The sequence below is a fragment of the Salvelinus sp. IW2-2015 genome, linkage group LG23 (genome assembly GCF_002910315.2).
Source record: "Salvelinus sp. IW2-2015 linkage group LG23, ASM291031v2, whole genome shotgun sequence".
Classification (NCBI taxonomy): domain Eukaryota; kingdom Metazoa; phylum Chordata; class Actinopteri; order Salmoniformes; family Salmonidae; genus Salvelinus; species Salvelinus sp. IW2-2015.
The window spans coordinates 10,885,659-10,892,706 of record NC_036863.1 but is presented as its reverse complement, the minus strand read 5'-3'; the positions used below and the strand labels follow the sequence as shown (position 1 = coordinate 10,892,706).

The window sequence follows — 7,048 nt, the reverse complement described above, 5'->3', positions numbered from 1 at the left end:
CGTCTTAGACGTAATTTTGCTTACTGGGTGGTAGTTTGGGTATGTGTTGGCTTCTAATGGTCATCTTTTGTCTGTGTAATTGCACTGTTTTGCTGCACATTTTCTTCTGTTTCACTGAATGCAATTTTGATGTTCTATTATGACTAAATTTGTTTTCAGAATTTAACAAATAGGCCTATGTATTTTATTTCATTATCCTATACAATCCACCATGATTTACCCCCAAAATATTTTTATCCTATTTATTTCCACCAATAATTAGTAAAATTATTGCCACTGAATTTGACCCTGGAAATACAGTATGACAATTAGATTTTCCTGTGATGTTTTTAAGCAATTAACATAAATGTGTGCAGTCATTTTATTTAAATTTCTGTATCTAAATAAGCAGGTAAGGTAAACTCACCCCATTCCGTACAAATGTGCGCAACCGCAACATTCAAACGAGGCTACAAAGAAAACTAATGGGACTGTAGCGACTGTGTTGACTTCAAAATCGGGGGTGTGAACTAGGTTTCTATTCAAGCGTTGATCAACATGGTAATGGCTCTATAGTATTGGAGAAAAGTTGAAAAAACGGACCCTCCGTTACATCGTGACGTGTCATGTCGTAACGTACAGCACGCATAAAGCAACTATTTCTTTCTTACAATCTCTCTCCACCAGGTGTAGCACTTCTCTCATCGTTTAAAAACAAGAAATGGACAGTGACGGGGGTAAGGGGGGATACCTAGTCATTTTTTGCTTCATCATTGCATGCGATCATCATTCTCAAAGCCGCTGTTTACTTCTAAGATCACTTTAGCACCGCCCTAAAAACCTGATTCATATTCGACACAAACCTTCAAATAGGTATGTAATGACGCATTATATAAACTCTTTATAGTGTTTTATTTACATTTTAGAGGCGATAAGGTGATAAGTGATAAGAGTGAAAAAAAGCAATTTTCCCACACAACCTCTCTACTTCTCACGCATTAGTTTCGCTTCCCCACCCGCCATTTTTAAAAAGACCCGACGGGGCTCATTGCCTGCTTGAATTATGCAGAAACGGGCAGCGTTTAGGTCATGTAATTGATCATGTTGGAAAGGGGAGAAATTGTGCTTTACAATGGTATTGACATTACAGTTGATCTGGAAGTATTACATTTTTGGGGCGCTAAAATAAGGGCAATTGTACGGACCAAGGCGATGTACGAGTTTACGTGAGTTTACGTTAGGCATATCAGTTCCAACTTAAACTTGGATTGGAAACTATGCCTTGCCGCAGCAATAGATCTCTGCATGCAGGCAGCCTTCCTGCTCAAGCGTATACATTCCATACGGCCGTTGGGACAGAGCGCCTGGTAGGCTACACAACAACACAGCTGGAAACGTTTCTCGAAATTTGCACAAAAAAAATAAATAATAATATTTGACTGCTAAGTGGTCGTCCATGTTTTCATGCATTCTTGATTTACTTTTGTAAGTAAAGTGGCGGTTTGTTGGGGAGAAGAACGTCAAGGAAAGTTTTGCTAGCTGGCTAATTTTAGCTAGCTAACGTTAGCTCTCTGGCTAATCCTCCATGGACATGGTAAGTTAAATTTTAATTTGTACCCACTAGCTAGTTAGCTATCTAATGTTTTGATATGTTTAGTTACTAATGACAGTAAATGTGTGTGTGTGTGTGTGTGTGTGTGTGAGACAGAGAAATTATGATCACAATAACTTTAGAAAATATTGTCATATTGTCATACAAATAGTGTGTATGTGTTTGTGTGTGTGAGAGAGGGGGAGAGAGATGATCACAATAATTTATATAAAAGGTTGTCATCATGTCAACATTGTCGTGAGTGAGTGAGTGAGTGAGTGAGTGAGTGAGTGAGTGAGTGAGTGCGCGAGAGAGGGTTGATGAATGCAAATAGGAAACATTGACTGTGTGTAACATTGTTAGCTAGCCTAATTCTTGAAACATGTACCTCCCAATACGAATGTGAAGTTTTTCTTGATTCATCGGGGATCCTTGCCTATCCCCCCTCAACACTCATTCTAACACCTTTCAACTACCCTTTTCAATTATTGATTCTCTTTATTGCAGTAATCTTCTAGCTTGGATGGCAGACAGAAGTTATCCAGCCGGCTGACTAAGAAATGTAAAAAGCTTATGTTTTGTTGTCTCTCTCTCTCCATCTGTCTGCTTATTATTACATTCTCAGCAACAACCTGGGGAATATAGTTACAGTCGAGATGAAGGAACCAATTGGAAGCTGGGGATGATTAGGTGACCATGATGGTATGAGGGCCAGATTGGGATTAACACCCCTACATTTACGATAAGTGCCATGGGATCTTTAGTGGCCACAGAGAGTCAGGACACCCGTTTAACGTCCCATCCAGCACCCTACAGAGCAATGTCCCCAATCACTGCCCTGGGGAATTGGGATATTTTTTAAGACCAGAGGAAAGATTGCCTCCTACTGGCATTCCAACACCACTTCCATCAGCATCTGGTCCCCCATACAGGGACTGACTCGGACCAACCCTGCTTAGCTTCAAAAGTAAGCCAGCAGTGGGATGCAGGGTGGAATGCTGCTGGCCGTTGCTGAAGGGCAACATAGTCAATGTACTTGCTAGGCTAAGTCTAACTTTCTAAAGACAGGTCTTCTGTAGCAGCTAGGTTGACTTAAAGGTGAATCATGATTTGTCTCTGTCTTTACAGTTCCTTAAACATGTCAATGACCTGATGCAGTGCTTGTCCACCCACCTATTCTCCCACATCCCAGGGAAAGGATAGAGCAGAACCAGTCCTTCTTAAATCCATAGTCATTGACAGTAAGTTGTGTGAAAAATGTTGTTTTCTCTTTGATAATGTGTATTGATTCCTACTAAACAACTTGGTTAGAGCTAGGTTTGTACTATGCTGATGATCATTAAAGTTTTTTCTCTGCATCAGGTCTCACTGAGACTGTATTCCCCAAAATACATGCTATTCCGCTCCCCATGATTGCTTGATCTTAGTGTAAGTAGATCCAATTGAAATAGCACCACTTCTAATAATATAAGTTTGTAAAGCAAATAACATCCTATTTTAACTCACCTTTTTAGACCTTCCTTGGTGAGTCATGTAAAGTTTCTCCCCTTTCTCTCTTGCTCATTCTCCCTGTCGCTCACTCAAACGTTGCAGAGAAGAGGAATAGATTTGCGAATTACACCCATTTCAAACTAGCAATGTTTGCTGCAGGAATGATATGACAGACACACAACTTCTGAAAAATATAATATTTTATTGTCTCTATTTGTCTCTTTACATATACTTACATTTTTGTATTTACCTTTCTTTTTTTAAGACTGCCAAGCTGTCCTGGATTGGGGGAACTGTCCGGGATAATGTCCTCGGGACTGTAGAGTCGTGTGTTTATAAAAAGTTGTTGTAATATTAAAACATGTATTAGGATTAAGCAACACTCTACCCTATTTAGCGACAATTTAAACAATGTAATGATCCAACTACTGTTTAATTTTTAAATGTTTCAGATTGATGAGCAATGAATTAATGTCCCACTTCAATATGAAGGGACAGAGGAGCAAACATGCCTTTGCTACCACTCGTGTGTGCTCCATTGTAATTGGTAAATAAATGTGAGCAGTTGAGACATTTGACATAGACAATGCGACATTTTAAATATATTTTACTGTGCGTTACTGTTCTGTCGTGTCCTGCATGCCCACATTATGCCAATCTGTAATGTATTCTCTTTTTATGCTTACAGTAAGTGTCATGAAAAGCCAGAGAACTTGGGAGGTTGATGTGTGCGGGCTGTCGGTAAAGTCCTAAAATGTGCACCTGACCGCCGTGGTGGAGGAGGACCTAAAGTATGTATATGAGCAAGTTGCTCTTCTTTGAAGACATTTCTAAGCTATAACTGCCACAATCTTCAACTTGTACCGTGGAAATACTTTTAAAAGTTTTAGCCAGCTGAATCCACAAAGTTTCTTCAGGAAGGTCCTTTTCTAGTTAAAAAAACTCAAAATTGATAAAGTTGTAATGCGCTGATTCTCATCACTGCAGATCTGACCCATCACACCACTCTTCAAAAGGGCCATTGCGCTCCAGATCGCCTTCTTTGCTCAGAGGTCCTTGATGAGGATCTACCTCACCACACCACTCTTAATAATCATCAATAATAAAAAGCAATAGGCCTTCATAGACTCTGCCCCAGTCTTTATATGCATGTAATGTCTGTGGGTAAATTATGAAAGAATTACTGTATGCAGATGTGCATAGAATTGTTTGATTTATTTTAAATGTAAGAATGTTTTGCAGATTGAAACTAATTGTTGACTATGGAAACAAATAGAAATGTAATGAACAATGTTTTCAATATCCAACTTTATCCCCTGCAATACTTTTTACAGTAGGTAATAAGCTGTACTCAGGGGGTCATTATCAGGTTATGATGAAGTCTTAACTATGACCAGTACATTATACCGGTAGCAAATAATGTAGTGGTCAGAATGATCACCAGCTGGTCGTATGGTGGTCAGAAAAATACATAGTATTCTGGTCATAAAACATATGTTTGCGACCAGAATAAGAGTTCTTTAAAAGACGTCTTTCAACCAGGTTTTTCCCACTGCGGAGGAATCACGCATTTCAGTGTCCATTATCCAATGAGTTTTTGATTGACAGTGCAGTTTACTTTGGGACAAGTTTAATGTAAATAAGCCTTAATGACAAATTAGGATTGCTGACATGCTGAAAAATCTAATTGTCTAGAAGAGCAATGGTCAGAAATAAAAACAATGTTCTGGAGCACTTAGGGGACTAGTCTATTGTACTAGGCAAACTTAATCAAGGACAGCAATTTGTGAAAGAAAACTACAATAATAGTAATTGTTGTATTCATTTATTGCAGGCAAGTGTAATTACTACAGAAGGTTTGACTAGACTCCCTAAAAAAAACATCTTGTTATTTTGGACACCTACAATGAATTTAGGGAACTTCAAAGTTTAAGTTTAATCTCTGCAGTCCTCTAGTGATGAAGCACAAAAAGGATGCCACACTGTGCAAGCAAACAGTATTGACAGTTGTTTTACAGTTTTAGTCTGGTAAAGGATACATTTATGCACACAGACCTTTCTATGTTAGCCATTTTCTATCAAAAACAGACTAGCTCCCATGTAATCATATTAATTATGATCTAAAATGCAAAAATGGTCCTAGATAAACACTCCTATGAGGCACTTTATGAATACAGGCCCTGACTCATTTAGGTTGCAACTGTGGTACAAGCCAGTTTTGCACACCCCTGTACTTACTTTTTAAGATCCTTTGCCATTGGTACTGTCACTCTGCTCCCACCTCAGTGCTGGAGCAGTTGAGCTTGAGGCTGGTTGTCACTCTTCACACGTCAACATTGTAAACATTGGAGCACTGACTTTTATAGAGACATCCCTTAACTCGTTATTTTCTGGTAAAATAAACTTGACGTCAAGTGTAGCAGGATATCAGTGATCACCTTCAATGAACAGCGCCTCCTCACCCACACACACAATTTACTGGAAAGGTTTTTGACCTCTGAGAAAAGCCAGCTTTATTATTTTTGTCCTTATTTGCCACAGGTCATATTTCAGAGAATATTTAAGCAGCTCCCCAAAATGTCCCTTGTCCAATAAATCACCTCTCTCCTTGTGACTCCAGACTACAGTCTTTTCAAGAACTCTCTATTCTGCATTCTCTATATGTGTGGACTCGATTAAAGCATCTTTCCTCAGTCAGCAACATGGCAATGGTAGCTCATGTATTTCCCAGCTGTTATAGTGATAATCTGTTATAATTGTTTTTGGTAACGAGCCATGGATATTTTCACTGTTGGACACATTTTGTTCAGTCTTAATCACTAGGAATGACTTAAAGGCACCAGACTAGAATGACAAAGTATAGATATATGGTAGATGAGTGCAGCACGTCAGCATAGTTCAGAAAGGAAACACCACGTAGAATTATGTTTAATCATTTATTAAATAATCAATAATTCAAGGTTTGAAAACACTCTGCTTCTTCAGGGTAGCTCACTGCCCAAGCAAAGCGACAATATATAAAATGACCTACAAGCAGTGAGCGCGGTAAACTTTACCAATCCATCAGCAGAAAAACAGAACCTAACAGGTGGAGGCTGGGAGCAAAATAAGCAAACGCATACTAGCAGTAGCAGCAAGCGGCAGCAGGATATGTGAGCAGAACCGGTCAGCTTAATAGTGTTAGGTTCTTATTTTTCAGAGTAAATAACTCACAGACACTAGAGAAGCTTTAACCATTCCCAAAGTTTCTGTACAGCTGGAATCAGACAGCAAAACATTTCAGACATCACAGTTTATATGCATCCAACTTAAGACACTCCTCCTCCTTACAGTTAATGGCTCCACAGGAAAGAAGGTAACCAGATACCGACCCTGATTACTCCCTTAAGGGGAACTGACCTCACCCCTCCTAATCCACAGATATCCATCTGTCTTCCCTATATCAACACATCGCTCTCCTCCATCAAACACATTACAAAGCCTTCTGGCTTTTTACAAACTCTTTCTTTTCAAGGCTTTGTCTCTATCATTTATTTAATATCTCAATGTTCAAAGTTTAGCCGATTCCAACAATAGCTAGGAATGACTTAAAAGGCACCAGACTCAAATGACAAAGTGTAAATATACTGTAGATGATGTCAGAATAATCTTTCAACAGTCATTAATATGATGATGCTGGAGATCATAGGGAAGCCTAGAAGCCTGGCATAGAAGGCACGTGGAGCACATTTTGAAAACTCTTCTCTGTATTCAACTTTTACTAAAATGGATTTTGAGAAGTGCTCCGAACGATAACAAACAAAATGTTTGGTGCAACAGCTGCAAGTGTGGATATAATCATTACAAGTAGAGGTCGACCGATTATGATTTTTCAACGCCGATACCGATTATTGGAGGACCAAATAAAGCCGATACCGATTAATCGGCCGATTTTTGTAATTTATTTGTAATAATGACAATTACAACAATACTGAATGAACACTTATT

At 38.9% G+C, this 7,048-nt stretch overlaps 1 long non-coding RNA gene across 1 annotated transcript; it reads left to right on the top strand.

The window, feature by feature from the left end:
- The first annotated feature begins 402 nt into the window (after positions 1 to 402).
- LOC139022877 (uncharacterized) lies at positions 403 to 5,666 on the top strand. The gene is made up of 3 exons (XR_011473944.1): positions 403 to 2,132; positions 2,699 to 3,852; positions 4,049 to 5,666. It is a non-coding gene; the product is annotated as an uncharacterized lncRNA (long non-coding RNA).
- Positions 5,667 to 7,048: the final 1,382 nt, after the last annotated feature.